Raw genomic sequence first — 27,308 nt, 5'->3', positions numbered from 1 at the left:
ATGCAGTTGCGTTAATTTGGAGCGGCACCCCACTTCTGAGGGTCAAGTCTGGACTCCTGAATGAGAACACGTAAGCCATGACCTAGCCGTGGCTAGAGCTGCTACAAAGCAGGTGCTTGGGAAATGCTGAGGATGGGACACCACTTTCCATTTCCTGTCTATGTCTTTCAACTCCAAGGTGGGATACAGGAAGTGACATTTCCAGAATGCCGTGGGAAAGGAAGTGAGCATGAGAGCCTCTCTTAATCCGAGGGTCCTCTGCTTACTCAAATCCAGCCACAGCCAGACTTTCCCCCACGGGGCGTCCCGCCTGTAGGTTGTCGGCGCTTGCGGCTAAATAGTTGACCTCCACAATCAAATCAAGTTGGTTTTTCAGGAGGATACACTCATCTGGGCAACTAAATGCCAATAAAGTCCATTCGGTCCAAGTCTGGGATGTTGACTCTTTCTTTTTTAATTTATTTTGAGAGACAGAGAGACAGAGAGAGAGCGAGAGAGCGACCAGGAGACGGGCAGAGGGAGAGAGAGACAGAATCCCAAGCAGACTCCCGTGCTCAGTGTTGAGCCTGACGCGGGGTTCGTTCTCACAACCATGAGCTCATGACCCGAGCTGAAATCAAGAGTCGAACGCTTAACCGACTGAGCCACCCAGGCGCCTCTAGGATGTTGACTCTTAATTAAGGGCCAAGGTAAAAACTTCAAGGAAATGCAGCGCGGCTCAACAGGGAAACATGGAGGCAAAGGGAAGTATCTCCCTTTGAAGCAAAGATCAGAGGCACTGGATTTCACTAAGGAGGCTGGAGCCCACATCCCAGCAAGCGGCAGGCCCTCCGGGCTGACCTGCCAGAAGCAGAGACTTTAGTCGCTGCTACCAGTTCCCTCTGCAGGGGAGCCTCCTAACTATGGTTTCCTCACAGGTCATGTTTGATCTGCCTGTGTATTAGCTTATGTGATATTTTACACACACACACACACACACACACACACACACACACACCATTAGGGGATAGACCCTAACACTGAATTCTCAGCACATTTGCTTTGTTCACAAGTCCCTTTTGAAGCCATCCACCTAGCATCCGACATGCACCGTGGACTCCATGGGCCAAAATGTTCCTGGGTTCCCTCCGCTCCTTCTTGCTGGCCTGTCTCCTATTTTCAACCTAGCCCACACTAGCAGTCCTTGTCAGTGCCCTACCTGTTTGGTAAGTCTTGCAAGGCCAAGGCAAGGTCAGGGCACACCTTTGCCTGGGGCCTCGCTGCTAGCCCCACCCCCACTCCACCTGCCGGCCCTACATGACCTTTCTACAGCCCTAAACCCCCCTCCGGGATCTGCGCTGCTCCTTCTATTGTAGACACAACGTCCAACTTCCCTCTCAGCTCTCCTCTCTACCTCTTGATAAGCATTCACGTCGAAATCCAGCTCTGCTGGCATGTTCCTTTAGCAAGCAGGGTGGGGAATGGGGGAACACAGCTCTTAGTTTAAGGTTTTCCTTTCGGGAGAGGCGCGCTTTGCCATGCGCATGCGCCCTTTATCTCCGCTACATTTGCGTGGGTTGCACCTGCCGGCCTGGGGTGGCCGCCACCGGCAGGTAACAGAGGACCCACAGCACCCACGGAGCTCCTCATTCCCAACCCGAGGGCCCGCCACTTCGGGTTTGTGTCAGCTGAGTCGTTTCCCTTTCCGCGATGGGCCCCGTCCTCTGTTTTTCCCGAAAGAAAAGGATGAAGTTGTTTCCCACACTTGAGGGCAACTCTTTTGTCAGCAGCGGCAAACAACTTAATTCTTCTTCTACAAGGCAGGGCTGGAGCTGGTTCAAGCACTCCACCGATGGCCAGCAGGAGAAAAAAAAATCATTAGAAAATCAATTTCTACTTAATTGGAGATTCTTCCTCCGAACAGGAACAAAGTGGGATTTATCACCTCGGTTGCCTCGCAGCCCGGGTGATGACCGCAGTTTTGCCTGCCCGGGTTTCCCTTGGTAGATAAGATGTCCCCGGCATCCAGGCTTAGCAGTACCACGCGGACTGACTTCTGAGGGTCAGAGGGTGCTCGGGGCGGCAGTACCCCGGGTGATGAATCCACTCGGGATGTGGGCAAGAGTCACTGCATCAGAGGATGATGAGGAGTAGTGCTCAGAAATGGGAGAAATCAGGGAGATTGACCTGCCGGTCTCTCTCTTCTTGCGGACAATTTAAAGTACACTTCTCCCTAGAGCTGACTGTATTTCTTCGGCACCTGCTGTGGAGACTCCTAGGAAGTCCCGAGCCAAGGTCCCCAGCATCTGCTGGGACAAACCTGGAGTGCCAGCAGTCGTGGACACCACCCTGGGGCCTTGATCCCCCAGGAGTGATGAGCAGGATGGTGCCTCATCCGAGAACGCCAATATCTGAGGGACAATTGGTGGAATTGGGGGCATTTTGTTTTGAGAAAGGGAAGTTAAGAGGAGTGAGGAGAGCTGTCTTCACACCCGTGAGGGGGATGGTCTTGCTCAGAGTGGCTGACATGGGCAGAACCAAGGTGCTCCTTGCAGAAAGACAGATGATCGTGCAAGTAATGAAGATACTGGGGCTGCTCAGAAAAGTGTAGGATTGGTTTAGGAAGCATAGGCTTGAGGAAAGTAACATTTTTGAGGTCCTAAACTTTCCATTTCCCCCCCAAATACAACGTTTTTCCCCCTTCCTTTCTTCCTTCCTCTTTCTTTCTTTCTTTCTTTCTTTCTTTCTTTCTTTCTTTCTCTTTCTTGGTTGATTGCCTTCTCTTTCTTTTCTTTCTTTCTTTCTTTCTTGGTTGCTTGCTTTCTCTCTTTCTTTCTTTCTTTCTTTCTCTCTCTTTTCTTCTTTCTTTCTCTTTCTTTCTTTCTTTCTTGGTTGCTTGCTTTCTCTTTCTTTTCTTTCTTTCTTTCTTTCTTTCTTTCTTGGTTGCTTGCTTTCTCTTTTCTTTCTTTCTTTCTTTCTTTCTTTCTTTCTTGGTTGCTTGCTTTCTCTTTTCTTTCTTTCTTTCTTTCTTTCTTTCTTTCTTTCTTTCTTGGTTGCTTGCTTTCTCTTTCTTTTCCTTTCTTTCTTTCTTCCTTCCTCTTTCTTTCTTTCTTTCTCTTTCTTTTCTTCTTTCTTTTTCTCTTTCTTTCTTTCTTTCTTTCTTGGTTGATTGCTTTCTCTTTCTTTTCTTTCTTTCTTTCTTTCTTTCTTTCTTTCTTTCTTGGTTGCTTGCTTTCTCTTTTTCTTTCTTTCTTTCTTTCTTTCTCTTTCTTTCTTTCTTTCTTTCTCTTTCTTTTCTTCTTTCTTTCTCTTTCTTTTCTTCTTTCTTTCTTTCTTTCTTGGTTGCTTGCTTTCTCTTTCTTTTCTCTTTCTTTCTTTCTTTCTTTCTTTCTTTCTTTCTTTCTTGGTTGCTTGCTCTTTCTTTCTTTCTTTCTTGGCTGCTTGCTCTTTCTTTCTTTCTTTCTTTCTTTCTTTCTTTCTTTCTTTTCCTATCTATCTACCTACCTACCTACCTATCTGTTATCATCTATCTTTATGTAGTGATTGAACAGCAAATCCCAATTCAACAGGCATTTTAATAAGAGATCCCTTCATAACATAGACCCTAGAGAAATCAGGCCATGCACCTTTCTTTACATGGAAGGGAATGCAGTGTCCTTCACAATCTCGCTCCAAATGTCCCCTGTGCTTTGCAATCTTCCCTTCTCTCTTCTATAAGACTTCTTCTCCATAATGCAGACACAGTGACATTATAGTCCTCTTGCACGAATGCTGTGCCTCCTCCTATCCGCTCACCTCTGCCAACCCCATCCTGTGTGGAGACCCTTTCTCCCATTTTCTTTGGGAAATACACATTCATCCTTCCAGACTCAGAAGTGGTGTGTCTGGCCTTTCTGTCTCTGGGACACTCTTTGGATGTTCTTCAGCACATTATACTATGAGCTTTTATTTATGCATTCGACCCATTAGACTAAGACTGTATTCAAGGGTAATTATTATATCTTACTATTTGTTTGGAAAAGTGGTCTCCACAAGGCCTGTTTGAAGGGGCAGCCATTGCTTGTCAAACGTTCACGCCCAGAAAGGCATTAGTTTACATCATGAGTTACACGCTGGGGAATAAAACAGGGCAGAGCTAAATATCAAGTGGAAGTATTTAAGAGGACTTTAGATTTGCCCAAGGGGTATCAAATGTGGTTGCCATGGCAGATGAAGAGCTATGAAGGAGCACTGAGTGCCCTGTGAAGGCTGGGAGATGAAAATAAATACTAGGGATCATTTAATTAAGAAAACTGGTGACAGTTACCCCATTAGGAGCTTCTGGGGATATTGCCTTATTACTTACAATACAATGAGAGAGAACTACTCTCCTCATTTTATGAAGGAAAAGACCAAGACTCGCAGAGTTTACTTTTACCGCCACACAACTATTAGTGTGTTGATACTTGAGTTTAAGCTCCGATTAGATGTGAAACACCATGTTCTTCCACACTATGGAATCATACCTCCCTGGATCAACTAAGCTGGCTTCAGAAACCTGCCTCTTGGACGGACCCGTGTATTTCTGCACAACAAAACGTCTCGAAACAAGGAACACTTATTAGCTCATTTAGTTTTGGTGGGGCAGGTAACTGGGTCTGGTCCGGGTCTCTGGTGAGGTTGCAGGAACGCTGGGGCAGGAACGATGGTTTCTTCCGAAGCTCACCCACGTGGCTGTTGGCCAAAGACATCAGTTCTTGGACATGTGGGCCCTCTCCACAGGGCAGCTCGTGATATGGCAGCTGGCTCCCCTCAGAGTGATCAGCAGAGAGAGTGAGAACAAGGGAAGGTGAGCAAGACAAAGTCACAGTCTTTGTGTAACCTCATCTCAGAAATGACAGCCTGTCACTTCTGTTAGAAGTGAATCTCGAGGGGCTCCTGGGTGGCTCAGTCGGTCAAGCATCTGACTTCGGCTCAGGTCACGATCTCGCGGTTTGCGAGTTCAAGCCCCTCGTCAGGCTCTGTGCTGACACCTCAGAGCCTGGAGCCTGCTTCACATTCTGTGTCTCTTCCTCTCTCTGCCCCTCCCCGGCTCATGCTCTGTCTCTCTCAAAAATAAATAAACGTTAAAAAAAAAAGTGACTCTTGAGTTCTACCACACTCGAAGGGGAGGACAATACAAGGGGGTGGAGGTCACAGGAGTCATTTCAGAGGCTGCCTCCTGCCCCCTGACTTGTTGCAGTGCTTTAGAACGGGTAGGGTATTTGGGGTTGGGGATGTGAAAGTGAGGCTGCCCGTCACCGAGGACCTGGAAGGCATGGGCCTCCCACAGTATGGAAAAGATTTTCCTCAACTTACCAGCCGCCTTTGTGAAGACCTCTGCTTCACAAGAACTCTCAGAGGCAGGCAAGACGGGGATGCTCCGCCCATTTTCAGGTGTGCAAACCCAGGCTCAGAGAGGCCAAGGTACGGGAATCTGCTCTTCAGGGCAGGAGGCACTGTTAGCAGTGTGGTGACCATCAAAGGCAGAGGAAGACAGGCAGACCATTCTTAGGCTGCACCCAAGAGAAGGCCAGCGGGAATGGGGCACATGGCTAGTGCTGACCTCATCACACTTTCTCTGTGTCTGTACCGTGTTCTTCACATGGCATTTGTCCCCAGGCTGCTTGGAGCCAGCTCTCCCAAGGTGCGGGGGAATCAGAATTGGAGTCTCTACATAACAGTATTTTGACAGTGGGGTTCTCTCAACTTTAGTCACCAAGAGCAAAGCCTTGATCGCTGCCATAGGTCACTCCCAGCTTGGCTAGACCGTCAGTCGTCCACAGATGTCTGTGCGGCGGAAATACGTGGTGAAGTTCTTCACCCATTGTGTGCCCACTTCCTGGAAGTGATTCAGGATTGACTTTGCGGCTACCTGAAAATATTCTCAGGTCACCTCTACCTTTCCTCCCTACTGGGGTCCCCTACAAATGGCCATTTTGGATGCCCCCAACCCCCCTGCAAGATAACCATTGCCGACGGTTCTGGGTCTAGAGAGTTCCGAAGTGTGTTCGCTCTCTAACCAACTGGTCTAGGAGATTCAGTTTGAAATAAGAAAGGGAATGGGTCATCGGGGTAAATCAGATCTGGGTGAACTTATCAAAGTTCAATAAACATAAAAGTGATGAATTTTGAAGTCACATAATTAACTCAGGATTACATGAGCAATAACTGAGTAATTACACCTTTAATAATGCATTGAACTTGTCAGGAATACTTACTCATTCTGCTCAAATTTTTTAACAAGATAGCCTATAGCAAGTGACTGTAATTAGATATTGCCTCTGAAAACATCGACAGCAGCTAATTGATACCTTTTATTATAAAGCTAGATGCCAAACATTGCTGTTGAGTGGATTAAGGAATAATATTAGATGTGTTAGGATCCTAATACCTACTTGCAAGAATCTAATGCAAGTGGGAAAAAAAAATCCCCCTCGACCCATCAATCACCCACATAAAGTTGGTTCAAGTTTGCACTGGTTTGCTTTAAATTACAGCCTGACAGCAATTGCTGCTGCCTGGTCTGTCAGGAAAGGAAACCGGGGGCGGAGGGCTGGGATGCAGACAGGGTTCCTCCCCGCTTCCCCGCCTCCAGGTGGATGGCGGCGAGAGAGGGTTCTGGAAGGACGGAGCTGGCAGAAGGTCTCCGTGTGGGGAGGGGAAGGGGAGACTGTATACGCTTTTGCCTTTGGAGGAGAGATTATTTTTTCTCACTTCAAGCATGGTTTTCAGGGCTTTTATTTGTTGTTTTATATTTCTCTACAGCTCATGAGACAGGGTTCTAATGTTCATAAAGGTAAAAGAGAGAGAGGGAGAGGCTGCCGTTTGGGGGTGCCAGGGAGGTTCCCTACCCTCTGCCCTGGCCCCGGGATGTCTTGTCTGGGCTTTTTGTTTTCGCTAGACCTACAATTCCTATTAACAAGGAAGCCTTGAGAACCTTCTCAAGGAGGCAGGTGTTTTAACCGGATCAGGGAGCATGTGCATCTGCCCCCAAACAGCAAACACTTCCAAAGGCCCAGGAGAGGCAGCCTCTTGGGGTTTAAGAACCCTGCACCTGCCTTGTTTGGATTCAGCTGAGAAGGATGTCAGGCAAATACTCTGACCGCTCCGTGCCTCAGTGTTCTGGTCTCTAATATAGGCTTACGCTCCCGACCCTTGATGTTTGCCGGGCCAAGGCAGGGGTACAAATAGAAACTGTCCTACTAATGACGAAATATTTAAAAGCTGTGCGTCAAGGTAGTGAACTCTTAAAGCCAGTATTTTCTATCCTCCTCCTTTGATAAGTACACCTTCAAACTGAAAATGTGTAAGCTACGGTATATATAGGACTAAAAGTGATCAAAATGTAAAGGATAGCTGAATTTAATTGTTACCGGTCTGGGTGTGCTGTTAGTGGAACAGAGATGTTGGGTGAGTAATACAGGCAGATGCGATCCATAAATTACTTTGTGTTTATTCCATAAAATTTATCTATTCCTTCAATTTCTTAGCAAAATCACTAATGATGTTGTTATACTCAGATTTCACATAATTTTTATTCTATTGGCAATGACGACCTAAATAAACATTATAAAGTTATACTCAGTGTGTATATGTTTTCACATATTCATATTTTATATCCATCAAAAATGCAAACTAAAGTCAATGTTGAAAATGTAAATATCAGTGTAGAGAATAAAAAAGTAAATGTAAAATATAAATTTTTTTCATGTTTTAAAACAATGTTAGTATTCTCATATACTGAAAAGCCCTTATCAAAAGCAAAAGGCAAAATAAAAAGTTCATTTAACGAAGCAAAAGGCAAGGGGTGCCTGGGTGGCTCAGTCGGTTAAGCGTCCGACTTCGGCTCAGGTCGTGATCTCACGATTTGTGAGTTCGAGCCCCACATGGGGCTCTGTGCTGTCGGCGTAGAGCCCACTTGGGATCGATCCTCTGTACCCCCGCCCCTGCACCCCCCGCTCTCTACCTCCTCCCCCCCTCAAAAATAAATACACATTTAAAAAATTTCCTAAAAAAGCAAAAGGCAAACAAAATTAAAATGAATACGTATCAATAATTTAATAACACTTGAATAAAACTGCGTTTGCGATGTATTGAGAATTTAATTAAAATTTTGCAGAAAAATTAAAAACAATCACCACTCTGGGATTTAATATTCATCTAGCTGTCTGTGCAACGAAGTAGTATCATGCTTCATGCATGTTATGTCTAGACTTACGTATATTCAAATTTCAGAGAAATACGAATTGCTTAACATTGCAAAATATTCCGCAGCGGCTATGTGCACTGTTTTGAATACTGCACTGATTTGTGAATAACTAGAAAACTCTAAATTGGAACACGAAAAGAAGCAAGAAAATGGATGCTTGTCACCACCAAAAAAAAAAATCATACTTTGTTGTACAAGAATCTATTGCATTCCTGCCCAGAGGAAAGATTTGACAACCTAATTAATGTATCTCTTCTCTCCTCTCAAATCGTCCCCAACTCCAGGGCCGTGTCCATCTCTGAAGACAACAGCCACATCCCACACACCTCATGACATCCAAACACAGTCTCTCCTTTGGGAAAGAGCAGGGACACACCTTTCCCTGGGAACTTTTTTTTTTTTTTAATGTTTATTTATGAGAGAAAGAGAGAGAGACAGGGCACAAGTGGGGGAAGGGGCAGAGAGAGAGAGAGAGAGGGAGAGAGGGAGAGAGAATCCCAAGCAGGCTCCTCACTGACAGCAGCAAGCCTGACAGGAGGCTCGAACTCACAAACAGTGAGATCATGACCTGAGCTTAAGTCAGATGTTCAACTGACTGAGCCACCCAGGCGTCCCTTCCTGGGATCTTAATAGTGTTAATCATAACAGTGTCTATATAGGACACTGGTTCCCATGTGACAGAGGCACTGTGAGGTATTTAAAATTTAAAAAAAAATTTTTTTTTAACGTTTATTTATTTTTGAGACAGAGAGAGACAGAGCATGAACAGGGGAGGGGCAGAGAGAGAGGGAAACACAGAATCGGAAGCAGGCTCCAGGTTCTGAGCCATCAGCCCAGAGCCCGACACGGGGCTCGAACTCACGGACCGCAAGATCATGACCTGAGCCGAAGTCGGACGTTTAACCGACTGAGCCACCCAGGCACCCCTGAAATTTTTTTTAATAAACTTTTCATTTTAGAATGGTTTTATATTTACAGACAAATTGTGAAGATAATACAGAAACTTCCTAGACTTCCAGTTGGCCCGATTTTTAGCATCTTACATTAATATGGTATCTTTGTTACACCTGAATCAATATCAATACGCTGTAATTAGCTACAGTCCATACTTTATTTAAATTTTTCTCAGTGTTTTTCCCAATATCCTATTTCTATTCCAGTATCCCATCCAGAATATCACATTATATTTAACAGTCTTGTCTCCTTAGGGTCCTCTTGCCTGTGACAGCTTCTCAGACTTCCCTTGTTTTTGATGGTCCAGAGCAATTTGAGATTTGAATTTTGAAATGAAATTGGGATTTGTCTGATGTTGTTCCTATGTTTTACTGGGCTTATAGGTTTTGGAAAGAAGACAACAGAGGTGAAGTACAGTGCATACTATCAACGGGACTTAACCACTGCTGACGTTGACCTTGGTCACCTGGCTGAGGTGGTGTTTACCAGGTTTTCTCCCCTGTAAAGTTACTCACCCCTGCTTTCATACTGTGCTCTCTGGAAGGAAGTCACTGTGAGTAGCCTGCACGTTAGGTGTGGGAGTTACGTCTCCCCTCCTCGAGGGTGAAGTATCTACATAAATTATTTGGAGTTCTTCCTTAGGGGAGCTTTGTCTCTTCACTTCCATTTGTTTCTTTGTTAAATCACTTTTTAGATCAATGGGGATATTTGTCTTATATTTTGGGTTATAATCCAATACTACTTTAAACAGTGCTTTGCCTGAATCGCTCCAACTTTGGCCATCGGGAGCCCTTTCCGTTGGCTCCTGTGTCCCTTAGGTGTACTTCTGTCTTTTTCTTTTGTTTGTTTTTTAACTTTTTTGAGCACATCCTTAGTTACTGGCACTATGGGATGTTACAGGCTCATCTTGTGTATTTTCTGCCCCTGTCCTAGGATCAGTCACTTCCCCCAAAGAGTCCATGAGATTTTAATAAAAGTACTTTTGTGTGTGTGTTTGCAGACTCTCCAAAGTGCAGAGTCCGGGAGATGGTCCTTTCCTGCGGGTCCAAGAACGATACCGTTCACCCTCCCTCCATCACGAAGTTGAAGGGGCAGTTAAAAGAGTTAGTGTGTACAAAGTACTTGAAGCAGTTCCTGGCACAGAGCAAAAACTCAATAAATATCAGCTATTATATAATCGCATGCAATATAGACTTCCCCAAGTCTTGCCAGCCAGCCCGCTAACGGTGGTGACACAGCGCGAGAGACGAGGGCCAATATTTGAAATGGCACGCGACAGTGTGAAAGCACCCGGGAATTGGTCACATTCAGAGATGACTCCTATGGTTCGCTCTCTGGGGTGGATCTTTGCAACTTGCATGCAGGTGGGTTGTCCCATAAGTAAAATAACTCTCCTGATACCCTGTCCCGCTGGGATGGGTCGGCCGGTGCCTTTCATTGTAATTCCTCCTTACATCTGAAGGTCTTATGTGGTGTCCTATTCTATTCAACTTGCACTGTCCTTACTTTCCTGGCCCACACTCTTCATGCTTCGTTGGCGGCTCTGTGCCGAAGCCGTTCCCTTCCCCACATTCGCTTCATGCTTCGTTGGCGGCTCTGTGCCGAAGCCGTTCCCTTCCCCACATTCGCCTCGGAGAGTAGACCCCGTGCTTTCTGGCTATAAAAGCTCTCAGTATTTACGAAAGGAGAAGAACCCCTGCTGGAAGCCGAGGCAAAACGCGAGGAGGTGACAGCTCCCGGGGACAGCGGCAGAGTAACTAACTGTGCGTCCAGGGCTCGCTGAGACCACTGGAGATCCCGCCTGAGTCCTTCGACATGTAACACCTTCCTGCCCCACCCAGGTCCGACTTGCAAGATATCATTATGCTGCTGTAAGAAAATATAAAGAATTTGGGGGAGTTGGGTAGATGAGACAAACAGATACAACCGTAATAGCAGGCATTATACAGGAGCTGTCAAATTACTGCGAGGGACAAAAATTCTGGAGGAGGCTGGGCAGGAGTGGGGACAGAAGAGGGACGACAAGTACTCACTGAGTCTAGTCTCAGGGCTGCAAGGGCGTGGATGCTGGATCCGGGCTCCGTTCCCAGCTCTGCCACTTGTAAACCATATGACCTTGGGGAGGAGATTCTGCCTCCCTCGGCTTCCGTTCCTCCTCTGTCAAATGGACATAATGATATAACCTGCATCAGAGGTTTGGGTATGAAACAAATCAATGTCCTTAAAACAGAGACCGGCACATATAATGGCTACAGGAAGTTGTTACCATTTTTACTAAATGCCACGTGCGGGGCGGGGATACCTCATTTTGCCTTTCGGGCAACCTTGTCAGGCTACTCGATCCACATTTGAAAGACAAACTCAGATAAGGAGAGGCTGGGGATCCCGGAGGCTGGGTACTGGTAGGAATGGATTTGGCATCTATGCAGGCAAAGTCCAGTTCTGGCAGGACCAGGGACTGGCACAGGACAGGCTGGGACATGCTGAGGTATGGGGGTTGGGGAGGAGAGGCGGATCCCGCATCATGGGATGAGGTGACCCAAGACTATCTGGGGCGACCATCTGCCTTTTTTTTTTTGTACCTACTGGGTGACATTGGGAGTATAACTTCAGTACCTTGAGCTTCCATTTTCTCGTCCGTACGGTGGAGATAGACTGACCTACCTTTCTGGTTGATCGTATGTTTAAGTGCACTTTCGTGTAGAAAATCATGTATCTTGATACGTGTAAAAAAGCATCTATACGTGTACAGCTTTGTACATGTTAGCAGCGCCTATCTGGTTCATATCACGTGTCTTCAATTCTAAGCTGCTGGTATTCGCAGTATCCACCATCAATTCAATGGCAGGTGTTTAGAGGCCCAAGAAATACTGCCACTTTAAATGTAAATGTTACATTTTAAATGAATCCTTATTACAGAAATGATCAAATACAAAATGAGAGTCCTTCTAAGAACGCAGAAATGGAGCATTGGAATCTCATTAAGTGCCCCGTCCTCTCTCCCCTGCCTCTTCGGGTAAACCCTCCTTCTAAATTACAGACCTACTCTCTGGGACCTGACCCACCGCCCTGGGCTTTGCCCAAACTCCACCTGTGCTGGCCCAAAGGTGAGGCCCGCAGCGGGGAGAGGGTGGGGTGGGGGGTGGGGGGTGGTCTCGGGGCTCACAAAGATGCTGCGGAGGACGGCCAGCTCCAGGGAGGTAGAAACCGCCTTAGGGGCTGCACAAATTCCTGGGCTTTGAAGAACTTCAGAGTTAAACATCATTAAATCATTAAACAGTCCACCCAAGGGGCATTAATACACAGAGAAGCAAAGCTAATTTGGGCTCTCAGGTGACTGACTCAGAATTGCCCACTTAAACTCTGACCCTTTAATTCATATAAATATGTCCCAGAATGTATTTCTCCAGGGAAGATTGTTCTTCCCGAATTCAAAGTCTGGTCCTCCCTGCTAGCCCGGGTAGAGGGCGGAGGTAGCCTCCCTGGAGCCGGCCTCACCATCCAGAAAATCTCCGCTAATAATCTGCAGAGCAGAGGGCTCTCTTGGTGAGAGTGCAGATTATCAGCTCCCCCCTGGGGACGCCTCACCAGCCTCGGATTGTCAGGGGTTTCAGACACAGCTCTCTCTTGCCGGGACATCCTGGGATAAGAGGAAATCAACGCTTCCCGACTGGGGGGGTGGGGGGTGGATTTTGCTCCCCCTTTCTGCCCAAAAGGACATTTGGAAAATTCTGCAGGTGGTTTGGGTTGTCTCTTGACTTGGGGTTTGGGGGGTGGGCGCTACAGGCAGCTGGTGGGCAGAGGCCAGGAATGCACAGGCCAGCCGTTACTGGAGAACCACCTGGCCCCCAATGTCAACAGTGCCGACACAGGGGCACCCGGGGTTAACCGCCAGAATGGGCCTTCTCGCGAGGCCGCTCTTCCCGAAGGCAGAGGGACACAGAAGGCGCCCACTTCCTTTGCCTCCAGTTTCTGCCCCGGAGAAGATGTGGAGAAGCTGTGTCTGGGTTCCCGAGTCAGGCTACCTCGCCTTGAAGCTCCGTTCTGTGACTCAGTAGTTACAGGATTCGGGGAAAGCCCCTTCGCGTTTTTAAGTCTCAGTTTCCTCTTCTGTAAAATGGGGGTAAGGACAGTCATCAGCGGGTTGTTGGGCAGCGGCATTTAGTCCTCATGCAGTAATAAGCCCTGAACGAATATTCCCCGTTAAGCCTGAGCCGCATTCAAGCATCCGTGTTTTGGAAAACCTGGGTTTCATACGCGATGCTGGATGCTGCCCATACCTGAACGTGCTTCCCAACTGATGCAGGCTTTTCGCAAGGTCACAGGCTTTCGACCCCAGGCTCTTCTCCCCGTCGCCGATCCGGGTCCGCTTCCTGGGCTTCGTCTTCCACCATGACCGTTGCAACAGGGCCGGGTCCCCAGCCTCCCCGGTTTAATCAGAATCTCTGCCAGAGTGAGCTATTGAAAGCGACAGTCTGAACAGATTACTTGCATGCTGAGTCTGGCCCCAGGGCCCCAGGGCCGGCCTACAGAATAAAATTCCTATTTCTTACCCTGCCCCCCAGGCCCCCGCACCCTCACTCGCACTACCTGCTTTGTCCCACCTCCAGCCCTACTCACTTTATACTGTTTCCCTGATATATCTGTCCGTGTCGTTGTTTCTGACATTTCCTCGGTCTGGAGTGCGCCATCAAATTTTCCCATCAAGTGCTTAGTTTCCAAGATTCAGGCCAGGGGGTCATTCAGTTGGGAATCCTTCCCCAAGGCCCAAGATGTCCAGGTTTCCTTCCCTCGCATGCCCATGGCAGAAAGGGCATGCAGTTAGCCCACTGAACTCCTCATAATGCCAGATTGGGGGGAAAATGCCATTTCACCCACTGATGTTTTTGGAAAAACATTGTTCTAGAAAGAAACCACTGCCACCAGACTCTCCTAGCTCTCTAGTTTTGTTAGGTCCTGTCACCACCATGGGACATCCTAGGTCCCCAGCCTCATGGCCCCGGGAGTAAGAAGCCCAACCTGGCTCTGCTCCTTCCTAGCTCTGTAACCTGAGGGAGTTACTTAACCTCTCTGGGCCTCGGTTTGTTTACCTGTCAAAGTGAAGTAGAATCCGCCTCGGATTCTGGGTGCAGCTGGACTGAGACAGTTGACGCGGGAAGTCATGCACAATGAGTGCATGCCGATAACTGTTGTTCAGGTTGCGGGTCCCCCCAGCCTCGAAGGGAGCGGTAGCCCGGGTGCTCGCCTGGGAGGCCAGGGGAGCCCGGGGATCTGGAGGCGGTATCTCAAAAAATACCTTTGTTCACGGGGTGCTGGGTGGCTCAGTCGGTTGAGCCTCCCACTCCGGCTGAGGTCACGATCTCCCGGTTTGCGAGTTCGAGCCCCACAACGCGCTCGCTTCTGTCAGCGCAGAGCCTGTCTGGGATCCTCCGTCCCCCCTCTTGCTGCCCCTGTCCTGCTTGAGCTCTCTCTCTCTCTCTCTCAGAACTAAATACACGTTAAAAAAAAATGAAAAAAAAAAAAAAGACCTTTGTTAGACTTCAGCCAGGAGTATCAGGCTGAACCGCCTGGGCCCCAGAGTGCGTGCGCGTGGGTGCCCGCGTGTGTCCGGGTGAGTGACGAGGGGGTCATCGGGTAGCCCGGTACAGACGCAGACACAGCATTCTGCTCTGACGAGCCCCGTGGACCATCGCTCTGTTCTGAAAAGCTGTGAACACGTCAAAGCCAGGACAGGGGTCTCAGAAGTCAGGAGTGACGATGGGGTGCGAGCTCCCCCTCTGGGGCCGGGTCATGCCACGAGGCAGCACGGGAAGACCCTCGACAGGCAGCTGAGAAGCATGAAGGCCCTTGGGGGACGAGCCCCAGGAAGCAAAGGGAGAGGCTAAGCAGGGTCTAAATCTCCCCTGAGTTGAACGCATTTGTCTCAGGGGAGGGGGAGGGTCAGGCCGAAGGAAGGTTTTCTGTTGTCAAACTCTCCCCTAAAGACTCATCCTGACCTCCCGCCTCAGTCTGTAAGGGCTTGAAGGATGGGAGGCTATGAATGGGTCAGCCATTCAGCCTCTGTCCCGAGCTCAGCCACCGCTCAGTGTGACTTGGGGAGGTGACCCTTCCCCTCTCTGGTCTCCGTGTCTGCATTTCCACAATGTCACAGCCTGATACCGGCTGTTTCCCCCTTTGCCTCGTGACGTCCAGGTCAGGACCTGCATTGCCTTCGCCTTGTCAAGGAAGGGCCTCTCTTCTCCAGGCCCGTGGCTCTCCCCCTTGCTTTCTGCACTTTCTGTCCTTTGAGGGAGCCACCCAAGGCCCGGTGTCCCCCAGCTTCCGCCCCCCCCCCCCCCCCGCCGCCTCTGCTGGGCCTCTGTGAACCCGTTCCCGGCTTGTTCCAGGAACACATCAATTTAAGGCGGTGGATAAATGTGCAAACATCGGGGGCAGACACGTAGAGTTCCTTGTGGGGTGTCCTTGGGCAAAGAATTTAGCCCCTGGAAGTTGAGTATCTTCAGTTATCAGGTGGGGATGATCACAGCCTTCCCTTCATAAGGCGGATGCAATAATTAATGGTTAGAACGCAGGAGAGCACTGAGCTCTGTGCCCGACTCGTTGTAGGTGCCCAGCAATGGGCTGTTTCATAAGTGACCGTATCTGGTGTAGCCCTTTCCAGAACCGCTGTTACCGTAAACTCGAGCGCCAGCTTGCTCTCTTTATCCTCCCCTAGCCTGTAAGGTTCCATATGTGCTCCGTGATCAGCAACGTCCCTCCCTCCTCCTTGCACACAGGGACATGAGCCTTAACCAGTGACCCCTGGCCCTGCGGACTAAGATGTCAGCGGCCCCGGGGTGGGGGGGGGGGCAGGAAGGACATGGTGTGGTCATCTCAGCTCCATGGAGAAAGGACTTCCACACCTCTTCCACCTCTGTGTGTGGGAGGCCCCATCTAATCATTCCACCAGCTTCCAGGACGCGTTCCTCCAAGTCCCCGCAAAGTTCCGGGAAGCATGTCACATGGCGGGACAGGGAGTCTGTGGCTGAGATCCTGGGGCACACCGGTTTCTGGTGTGGGAGAGACAGTGGGTGCCCCCCTTACTAATGGAGTAGGATGGGAGGAGGGTGGGGGCAGGTGGCCTGTGAGTCTCAGATTCAAAGGACAGAACTCAGTTGTCACAAACACGAGTGCCACTTGGTCAGTTTGGGTCGGTGGCGAAATAGACACCAAGAGGAGACTACACATGTGAGAGACTTATTGTGTGTGTGTGTGCATGTGTGTGTGTGTTGGGGGGGGGGTCTGAACAGGATAAAGGGACAGAAAGCAAAATCAGGCATGGAGGGTCTTTGGACCATGTGTGGTGGGTCTGACCCTAGGAAAGACAGAGGTGGGGGAGGGAGGGGCAAGAGGACTCAGCGTGGACTCAGACTGCAGCGAGGCTCTGACAAAGTTCCGGCCAGGCCCATCGATGGAGCATTTCAGCTCCAAAGCTGTCCCCGAAAGGCGTCCAGGAAGCCCTCTTCCAACCCTCCCTGCTGTGCCTGATCCTTGGCCTTCAGCCGGGAGCAGCGCGAGAGTTCGGCCTGACACTGACCACAGGGGAGGCTCTGAGGTGTGACAGCCAGAAGCTCTCGGTCAGCCGGGCACCAGGCAGCAAGTCCCCAAGAGGGGAGATCTGATCAGGCAGCCAGCTCCATAGCGGCCACAACTGAGACCGCTTCTTCCCAGAAGCCTCGATCTTGAACGCGTCTGTGAGAGAGCGAACGGCCTCCCTTTCCAATGGACACATGTGCGCACCTTTCCTCGCTAGGCATACACGAGCCCAGAGCAAGCACAATGCACATACAGATGGATGCACATATAGTACGTCGTGCACTAAGCCCTGAACCTGTATGGTCTGCCAGGGACAAGATCCACGACCTCGGAAAGACATTCCCTCTCCGCGAACTTCATTTTTCTCAACTGTGAAATTAGAGGCGCCGTTCTTTTGTTGCTAATATTGTAGGAGTTCACGGATCACTCCTTTTAACCCAGAGCAGGAGAGACAGGGACTATCAGGGAATGGTCCCGGCGAAGAAGAATCATTCCTTCATCTGCCTCGCATGGACTGAGTATCCAGGAAGGCTGGTGAACAGATGATATGATTCTTGTCTTCCAGACGATATTCGAGTGGAGGCACGGAGGGGGGAGAAAAAGAAGCAGGAAATAGTGCCAGACACTTGAAGGGAATAAATAAGGTTCCGCGTCACAGAGCTGCCCAGGATGAGGCCTGGTGAAATACGCCGCGCAGTGTCCATTCGTTCCCCGGGACGGGCGATTTATCCGGTCCACACATATTTATGGGTCATTTACCGCGTGCCAAGCTTGGTGCTATCTGTTTGGTTAAGTGAGTCCTTAGTCAAGACCGTGGACAAAGGCCTTCCTTTCGGACATTTTTCCAGACCTGCCCGGCTCTCTGTTAAAACGGCGCCTGTCACAAACTGGCCGGTGCCTCTCTTATTAACGAAAGCATCCCACGGCCCAAGCTCTTTGTGTTTTATTTTCTTCTGTGGAGGAAAAGGCGATGTGACGCGGCCGGAGGATGCGTCTTGGGCTGAGGGTCGGGCGCCACTGCCTGTCCCGCTCCGCCGCGTGCAGGGGCAGCTCACGCGGGCTCGCTCCCCGCTTTGCGGGATGGGGTGGCGACCTGGTGGGGTGTCTTCCAGCTCCCGGGGGACTGCACCAGAATGTTGACTTTTCTGTGGGATTCAGGCAAGTCTTTTTGTTGGATCCATTCATAAGTTTATGTGTTACCAAAAATGGGGTATTTTTGTTCCCTCCAATAAGGACTTCCTACTTATTATCCTAGGGCTGGGACAGTCAGGTGGCTCTACTCTGAATGTCCCTATGCTTCAATTAATTTAAGTAATTAATAGTCAGCCCTTTTCCCTACAATCAGTGCTATATAAGATTCCATGTGCATGTAAAGATTCCAACTCAATAAAATGGTATATCATGGGTCTGGATCAATCAGGACAGAAAAACTGGTATTTTTTTTTTTTTTTTAAACAGCAACAACAATAAAGAGCCCCGACCTGCTCCTCCCATGGAATTATTAAAAAAAACCTAATGTTTACTTATTTTTGAGAGAGAGAGAGACAGAGCATGAGTTGGGGAAGGAGACGCAGAATCCGAAGCAGGCTCCAGGCTGCGAGCTATCAGCACAGAGCCTGACGCAGGACTTGAACTCACAAACCGTGAGATCATGACCTGAGCCGAAGTCAGACGCTTAACCGACTGAGCCACCCAGGCGCCCCTCCTATGGAATTCTTCTTCTTTTTTTTTTTTTTTTTTTAACACAACGTACTTTCAATTCCTCACTACCCTTTTTTAGCTGTGTGGCCTTGGCCACCTTACCTACCTCCTCGGAGCCTCAATGTCCTCACTGGGAAGATCGTTTCAGGCCATACCCTTCCTTCTGGCAAAACCTTCCTTCTGGGTTTCGTCTCATTTGGGAAATCCAAGGAGAGGCTCTGACAAGAGCCGGCCAGCTCCTCCGCCCCTGGGGGCTGATGGAAGGGGGCTGCCTCGTTGGGCATCCTTCTCTTGCTTTGGCATCCTAAGACCTCGAGGTTGCGGGAAAATTGGGTGACTTTTGTCAAACGGCTGCACACGGCATTGTGTTGGAGGTCACGGTGCTCCGTCAGAGGCGGTGGTAATGTATTTATTTATCACTGCCGACCGTCCACGCCTCCGCCTTCCCTGTTTGTTCTGCCCAAGGCCGTTGGGGTCCGACAGAGATCAACAGTGTTTCTACTGAGATGAAGCAGCTCGTCCAAACCTGAATTAGATGTTAAATCTTTTTGAAGTGGGGAGGAGGTAAAGGAGGGAGGAATCATATTGTGCTAAGAATTTATCCTGTGTTGTTTCCTGTGAGATAATGTCCCCGGAAAGATTTGTTACCCAGCGAGTTGCAAACTGCTGTTTCAGGCTGATAGGTGATGCCAATTCATTTTGATGAATTCTGCCAGTCAGAAGAGTATTTTTCCCTCCTTTTTGTCGCCGGGGCTGGTTGGAAATGGATGATGGTTTTAAGAGCTGGGACAGCATACGCGGTCATGCCCGGGATGTGTGGAATCAAAGATGCTCGGGAACGTCCTCGGTGCTGCAAAAAAGGCACCAAAGACGGCCAGGCTGAAAATTGCCCTCCGCCGCCAGTCTGTGTTTCCAGACGCTTCCTTACCCAGTCACTGATCATCCTCCTGTGGATCCCTCCATGCAGATCCCCCCATACCCTGCACAGTTCCAGATTCCAGACTGCCCTAATGTCCCGTCCCTTCTAGGCGGGGAGGAAGCACAGTGAGCCAGACTCTGGACTCCGGCAGAGCTGGGTACAAATTCTGGTTCCATCCCTAACGGGCTGACCTGGATAAATTACCCGGTCACTGTGACCATTGGTTTCCCCATCTGCGCACCGGAGATAAACACAGTAGAAGTCTGAACATTTGCTCTCCAAATATGGGAACTGAACAGATTTAGATAGCTTTTTTTTTTTAAATTATTTAAGTCTATTTATTTTGAGAGACAGAGAGAGTGGAGGAGGGGCAGAGAAAGAGGGAGCGAGAGAATCCATGGAGCCTGATGCAGGGTCCCAATCCACAAACCGTGAGATCATGACCTGAACCGAAACCAAGAGTCTGAGGCTTAACCGACTGAGCCACCCAGGCACCCCTACCTCTTTTCTTTTTTAAGCTAATTCCTTGCTATCTGTACTCTTGCTACTCATGCCCTGAAACTGAGGAACAAAATAGGGATGTCCCCGTCAACAGGCTCACTGTCTGCTTTAACCCCATTCCCCCTTTCCGGACCCCTCTACATCTCTTTTGCTTGTGTCCAGCTTCCTCCTCTTGGCTTTGCAGCTTTAAATCAATGATTCCTGACATTTGCTTCCGTTCTCCCCAAGGAAGCATCTATCAGATCACCTTCCTGGGCCCTCTGCACAGGCTGCTGCCCCGGTGAGCCACCTTTGGTCATCGCCAGCAGGACACCAGCGTCGTCTGATCCTGCTGTGTGCCGAGGGCAGCCCAGCGTTTTGTTCTTAGGTCTGTGCCACTCCCGTGGAAATACTCTGTCAGACGGATCCGTCTTCCTTCTCTCCGATGCCTCTGCCACACCTCCGCCACAGCCAAGGGGCCCTTCTGTGTGTGGAGCCCGTGGACTCTTGAAAATGTCTTCCAGACAGAAGGATGTGTGGAAGGAAATCTGGGATCTTGATTTCGGCTGCAAGATTCACATGAGTCTCCTTTCTCTCTGGGCCTCAGTTTCCTCCTCCATCCAAAGAGGTGTGTGTGTGTGGGGGGGGGGGTCCTCAGGATATCTTTGCATTTTTCCAGGGCCTCTGTCACCTTCTGGGATTACTTTTGGGGGGATCTCTCCTGGAGAAGGTGGGGGAGGGTGGGAGGAAGGCCATGGGAAGGGCCTCCTGTTCCAGTAGGTTATAGGGTGAATGAGGGGCTCCAGAAGCTTTCACCCTCATCAGGCAATGCCACCCCAATTCACTCCCCTCTGCCCTCAGCAAAGGGTAAGCCAGGCTCACATCACCATCCAGGTTCCCAGCTTCTCCCTCTTCCCCAAACTACTCAGTTCTCAGAAGCCCCCTTTCCATGGAGATGCTTAGGCCAAGCTGGAAAGGTTCCCTAAACAAACGGTCAGTGAGGCAGTGACTGGTAATAAACATCACCAGAAGGCACTCTGGGGACCCACAAGGGGAATACAGACAGAGATCTTGGCTTGCACGGCCCCAGAGTCCAGGGAGCTGAATGGAAATGACCTGGAGCCCAGTGGTATGTGAATGTGACAGTCCAGGATGCTATCCATCACGTGGACAGGGCAGGGGGAAGCCTCCTTGGGACTCTTGAACACTCCCACATAGGAAGTTTCCATGGACCTTGCCCCCTCAGTCTGAGCCTCCGCCATGACGGCTGTAGGACATTTACTGGAACAAATGGATGTTCTTTGTGGATAGATGCTTATTTATGTGGGCTGAAAGTGTCTGTCCCCTTCTTCAGAGTTCTGCTTGGTTATAGAGCAGCTTGGGAACCAAGCTTAAGTCCCAGATCCATGGCATCAACTGCTCCGTATATAGAGGGGAGATAGAGAAAGGAGGAAGAGAATCGCCTGCCCCAATTCGGATTCGGCCTTTCTGGGAGGATCCCGGGTGTATGGACTTTAATAAGCTACCCAAGCAATTCTTACTGTGGCGTGAAAGAAAAAAAAAATCAAAGACATAGATGACTTTGGTATTTGGCTTCCTCGTCATTTATGAGCAACTCCTACAAAGGAGACAACGTAACGGTCAAGTTCATGGACTCCTGTGTTTGAATGTCAGGTGCGCTTGCCGGGGTGTGAGTTTGGGGGTGCCATTTTATGCCCCGCTTCTTCCCAAACTTGGTTCCCCATCTATGAAATGGGGAGGTTGAGAGAAGTGCCCAACTCATGGCACTCATGAGGAGTAAATCATTTATATACAAAAACCTTCCCAATGGACACTCAGCTGGTTTTCACCTCCTGGACGACGCAGAAACTTCTGGATTTCTGCTACACAACAGGGGAGCCAAGACGGTCTGGAGTAGCAACAGAAGCCCTCTCTTTGCTCGCCCATACTTTTCTGTTCTATTAATTCTGAATCCACCGCCTTCATGCTGTTGTGGGGACAGCCTCTAAGGTCACCTTCTGTGAGCGTCCCAAGTGACATCTTCCAGCTTCCTAACTTCCCCAGTTAGGCCTCGGTGCAGAGAGGGAAAGGAAAAATCCCCATCTCCCACTGTCCACTACCCTTCTGTCTTCCACAATCCTCCGGGGTCAAAGGAGAAGCTCTCTTCCACTTTACCTCTAATCCCGAAGGAAAGAATGAGCTGGCTTCCCTTTCCTCTTTATTCTGGAGCAAGACCCCTCCCCTTCCTCTTTCCCAGAAAGCATCTTTTGCCCCTTTTCCTGGAGTTATAATGAAAGACGAGAGAGAGAGAGAGAGAGAGAGAGAGAGACAGAGAGAGAGAGAGAGAGAGAGAGAATGAAAGAATGAGAAATCATATATAAGGTAGCACACAAAGTCTGATATTTCAAACATATTATACTTAGGCATACATAAATGATGCCCAAAAAATACTTATTGAGTTGCACAGTATGGTTGAAAGAGCATGGACTGAGAATTCAAGCTGGTCTGTTTCAAATCTTGGCTTTGTCACTCATTAACTGCAGAAAGTCAAGACTGGCACAGTGGCCAAGGGCAGGAATGAAATTGTGCCACATCACCGTGGTGATTTAAGCAGACCTTATTCACGGTGCTCTCTACAGGCACGAACCTGAGATTTTGTTTTACAAGCTGATGATTATGTTGGCTGTCAACGGAGCTTAAATCCTGGCATCTAGGAACTCACTTAAATACTTGTTCAAAGAATATCTGGGTCAGAAATAGTCCCCTTTTCCTTCTTGAACTGTTAAAATTCAATAGGAAAGTGACCTGTTCAAAGATGAACTCTATTTTATAAAGATGTTTTCAGTGGGCCCTGGGTAAAAAATATTTCATAAACCAGAGGAAGCCACTAAATCAAGGAGCGGAAAAAGAAATAGACTTGCTAGAGAAGTACCATTTTGGTGTGGGAAGGTGATATATGCAACATTTTTTACTATATTTGGCTGCAAACTCCAGACAGTTTTGGCCTTGATCTATGGCTGAGATTCTGTGGCAGGGCATCATTTGAACTAGCCTTCCTCAGGGCTTCTTGCTGCAACAGGAGACCATAAATGATGATGACTGGGTGACTATTTTGAAAAGAGGAGCAGGGGGCAATTTCAAATAGAAAGTTCTGGCGAATTAACGGAGCTACTGAATATGCTGATCGGGCTACAGGGAAGTCTGCAGGTGGAACATGGGCCATCACTGGTAGAAGGCACGGACGTGCCTAAAGTGGCTTCTGACAGGGGTGTCTCTGTTGCCATCTCTGTTCCCTGGGATGTGGATCGAGACAGAGGTCAGCAAGTGAGGCGTTTGCTAGCAATGCCTTTAGGACCCACGCCTGTAGACTAGAGGCGAAGGAAACAGAAGCGGGACGACGGAAAAGTCCGGTCGTGAGGCGGTTCCAGAGACGATCTTGGTTGGCCACAGAGGGGGAAACCGGAGCTAGAACTGTCCCCAGTTGGGCTAGGGAGCTGGGCTTTTCCACTATGGCATCAATCCATCATTGGATTCAGGATGAGCTTGGGTGCGATGGGTCAATGGGACAGTTGAGGCAGCTGCAGAAGGGGCTGACAGGTGAAAGGTGTGGCCAACAGGCTTCCCAGCCGCTGAACAACAAGGCCTTCACTGAAACACAATTTGGGGGGGCACGTCACAGTACCCACTGTGTTCTTACACGGGGACTGGGAACGTCAGGTCTGTGCATGTTTGGCTGGAGGTCTGACCGGGATAATCTCCTAGGCTTCTCTAAATAAGATCCAATTACTAATTGATTTGATAACTCCTTGCTATACCAGAGATCTGGGTGAGAGTGAGCACACAGCCATCCCTGCCAGTGGCCCATTCTGTTACGTCCCCTTCCTGCGAGCATGAGGAGAGAGCAGTGCCATTCTGATTGATGTGGGCTTTGGAACTGGACTTACGGACTTTCAAGCCTGGCTGAGCCCTGTCCCAGCTTCCCAACCTTAGAATGGTGGCTTGACTTCTCTGAATCAATTCCCTCCCCTGTAAAATGGGAATAATTACCCTACACACCTTGTATGTTGTTAGAAAGGTCTTTCCCAGAACATGTAGCCGTCAAAGTCTCTGTTGTTACTTGCGTGATTGGTGGTGCGTCAGAGAAGGGAGAGGATCCACTCATTTGCCTTTTCAATCCAAGCAAGACGGCAGCAGTAACCTGGGCTTTGTGGGCAGAGGTCCCGTCAGGGTCACACATCGTGGTTCAGTAGAGTCTCTGGGGTCGGCTCCTCCTCTCAAAGCCCTGGAGATGACGGGAGCCGTGAAATTAGTCTCCAGGTTGCCTTGGCAATGGGTGTCCTACCTGATTGAAACTGAAGGGAATCATGGATCACCTCACTGTCAGGAAATGTCCATGTCAGGCCCTGGGGTTTCAGCTGTATGTGTGCCCAGATGTGCCCATGGAGACACGCGGGTGTGTCTGAATATCGAACACCACTGGTTCTCAGAGTGGGTCCCTGTACCAGGAGAGGCAGCATAAATTGAGAATTTGTTAACAATGCAAATTGTGGGACCTCATCCCAGACCTACGGAAACTCTGGGGGTGGGTCTGTATTTTAATAAGACCTCCAGGTGATTCTGATGCGTGTTTTTGTTTGAAAATCAGTGGGAAAGATAAGAGGTCGACAAATATTTTTCTGTAAAGAGCCAGATGATATACATTTTAGGCTCTGCAGCCCTCGCATTCAGTCTGTCAAAATGACTCAGCCCTACCCTTGCAATGCGAAAGCAGCCATACACAACATATAAATGAATGCATGTGGCTGCACCAAAATAGAGTTGTACTTTACAACAGGCAGGCTATAGGTTTTCTGGCATACCAGTCTCCGGTATAGGCACATGCAGGATCACGGTTTCCTCCCTCAAGGTGACTCCCCTCCTCCACCATGAGATGTTCATTCCTTTATTTATATATTCAATAACTCATTTTATTTCTCTATGGTATTATGGACCTCTGCATGCTAGGAACTCTAAGGACAGGAGGTGCCAACAGGAAATGAGAGACACCATCCCTCCATCACGGAACTTAAAGTTTAACAGGAGACCTAAAAAGCAATTCACAAGTAACTAAGATAAATGCAGGGCACCGAGGAAAGAGGATTAGAAGGGTTTGAGGGTGACCTAATCTAGTCAGAGGAAGGTGGAAAAGGCCTTTCTAAGGAGCTGTCTTTTAAGAGGGAATCTTAATGATAGTAACTAGGTGTCTGATACTTTTTCTGTAAGACTTTGTGCTCATAGCTCACTTCACCCCCCAATAACCCACTGAGGTAGGTACCGTTTTTATTCCTGGCTCGCAGAAGAAGAGAGTGAGACTCAAGAAAGATGTACAGTGTGTCCCTAGGTTTGAGCCCAGGCAGTCTGGGTCTAGAGGCTGTGTTCCAAGCCACAGCTCCATATTAACTAGATAACAGAAAAGAGAAGAACATTCTAGGCAAAGACAGTAGTTTACAGTCCAGTGGGGTGAACAGTCCCTACTTTAGTAATTTTATTTCGAGGAGTCTCTTATAATCTAGACATCATGTTAGACATCAAGGATGCAGCTGGAAAGAAGCCAGAAAGGCCTTCACAGAGCGTACAGATGAGTGCAGAAGACAGACGTCTCTGAAAACTAAGAAGGAAGGAGCAGAGGGGTAAGTAGGACAGGTAAAAGTGCACACAGGAGTTTAGGGGATGGGCTGAGGCTTTATTTAAACTGAACAAAGAAAGAGCTGGGAGATTAAGATCTAATCACCCTCCTAGACTTTTGTGTCTGGTGACATATCTAACACTCTGTTGGTTAAATGCAATTTCTGGCCACAGATATTTATATGGCTACACACACACACACACACACACACACACGAAGTGTTTTGTCATATAGGGAAGGGAAAGATATGTTACTAGCTGCTATGGGGTTACTGGATTAATGATTTGTTAATAAAACAAAGTAAATGCTCACTTAACACCCTATCCCCAAATACTAAATTCAAGATGAATTAAATAATTGTGTTTTATAACAAAATTCTACCCTAGTATAAATAACATAAATATCTTAATATATTTAAGTTTAAAATCCCAAAGTGTTGTTCTGTCAGAATATATATTCAGAGGACGAGAAGCAAAATAAAAATAACACCACACGGAGACAAATTTGCATTAAGTGTGGCAGAAAGAGAATTACTATCTGTGCTATAAAAGGAATTCATACAAATAGCAAAGGAAAAAAGTCCATAATTCCCAAAGTGAAATGTGAACATAATCTCAAAAGACACGGACAGGACCTAGAGCTCATGATGTAGAAAACAAAATTGGCTAATAAATGTAGACGGTGTTTAGTCTCAGTGGTAATCAAAGAAATTTGAACACAAAAATCAGTGTGGTACAGTCTGTCATATAAATTAGCAAAGTCTATAAAAACAATCATATTATGGGGAGATTATGATGAAATGAATACTCTCAGAGTTAACGGAGTTCGAAATCAGCATCAAATTGGGAAAATCTTGCAAGTTGGCAATAGGTACCAAGAACACTAGAGATATTCACACCTTTTGACCAAGTGTTTGCATTTCTGGGAATTTTTCTAAAGACATCGTGTTTGTTTCCTAGAGCTGCTATAATGAGGTACCACAGACCAGTCATCTCAGGACAGAACAGAAATGCCTTGTCTCACATCTGGAGGGTGTGAGCACGACTGGTTGCTTCTGAGGGCTGGGAGGGAGGCTCTGCACCATGCCTGTCTCCTAGTGCCTGAAGATTTGCTGGTGATCTCTGGCGTTCCTTGGCTTGTGAACGCATCTGTCAGCCCGAAATTTGCCTCCATCTACGTGTGGTTCACCAGTAGGCATGTCTGTCTCTGTCCAGACTTCCCCGTTCCCCTAGTCCTACTGGGTTTGGGTTCACCTAATGACCTCATCTTATTTAGCCCACTTGGTAGCTTCTTCTATAGGGACCTCACAACTTGTGGATGTTCTAACGCCATCCCTAACCCTCTAACCTCCAGCTTAGGGATCTAAGCTAGTCCTGCCTGCTTATTCTTCTACCAAAACCTCCTTCTGGAATATCGAACCAGTTCCTATCCCTGCCTAAGTCTTTCTTTTCTTAGTGGGGTTCTATCTATTCAACTTCAAGCTCTTCTTCTTGCTTTCGTTCCTTGGCTTGCAAAATTTATTTTTCCTGGAAGGCTTAGGAGTGCCGGGTAATTTTATTATGGAATTGTGGAATTCCAGAATTTAGTTCTAGAACGATTTCTAAAAAAGATAATGTGTCCAACTAAGGACCACCTCACTCTTCTCTGTGACAACATTATTTGCATATTTCATATTGATGATCACATTATTTAGTGTCATCAGATACCATTTTGACAATGTGTATATATGCAACGGGGGCCAACATTTTGCACCTCTTGTTAAACACTCTCTCAGGACATACTGCAGCAGCTAAAAGATTCTTAGG

At 48.3% G+C, this 27,308-nt stretch overlaps 1 long non-coding RNA gene across 1 annotated transcript; it reads right to left on the bottom strand.

Moving 5' to 3' along the window:
• Window positions 1-20,881: 20,881 nt before the first annotated feature.
• On the bottom strand, window positions 20,882-25,268 carry LOC122237198. The gene is made up of 3 exons (XR_006215465.1): window positions 25,153-25,268; window positions 23,895-24,120; window positions 20,882-22,117 (listed from the first exon to the last, which is right to left on the bottom strand). It is a non-coding gene; the product is annotated as an uncharacterized LOC122237198 (long non-coding RNA).
• Between the last annotated feature and the right edge of the window lie 2,040 nt (window positions 25,269-27,308).

The sequence above is a fragment of the Panthera tigris genome, chromosome A3 (genome assembly GCF_018350195.1).
Source record: "Panthera tigris isolate Pti1 chromosome A3, P.tigris_Pti1_mat1.1, whole genome shotgun sequence".
NCBI lineage: Eukaryota > Metazoa > Chordata > Mammalia > Carnivora > Felidae > Panthera > Panthera tigris.
The sequence above is the reverse complement of the archived record's forward strand: the minus strand, read 5'-3'. Positions and strand labels throughout refer to the sequence as shown.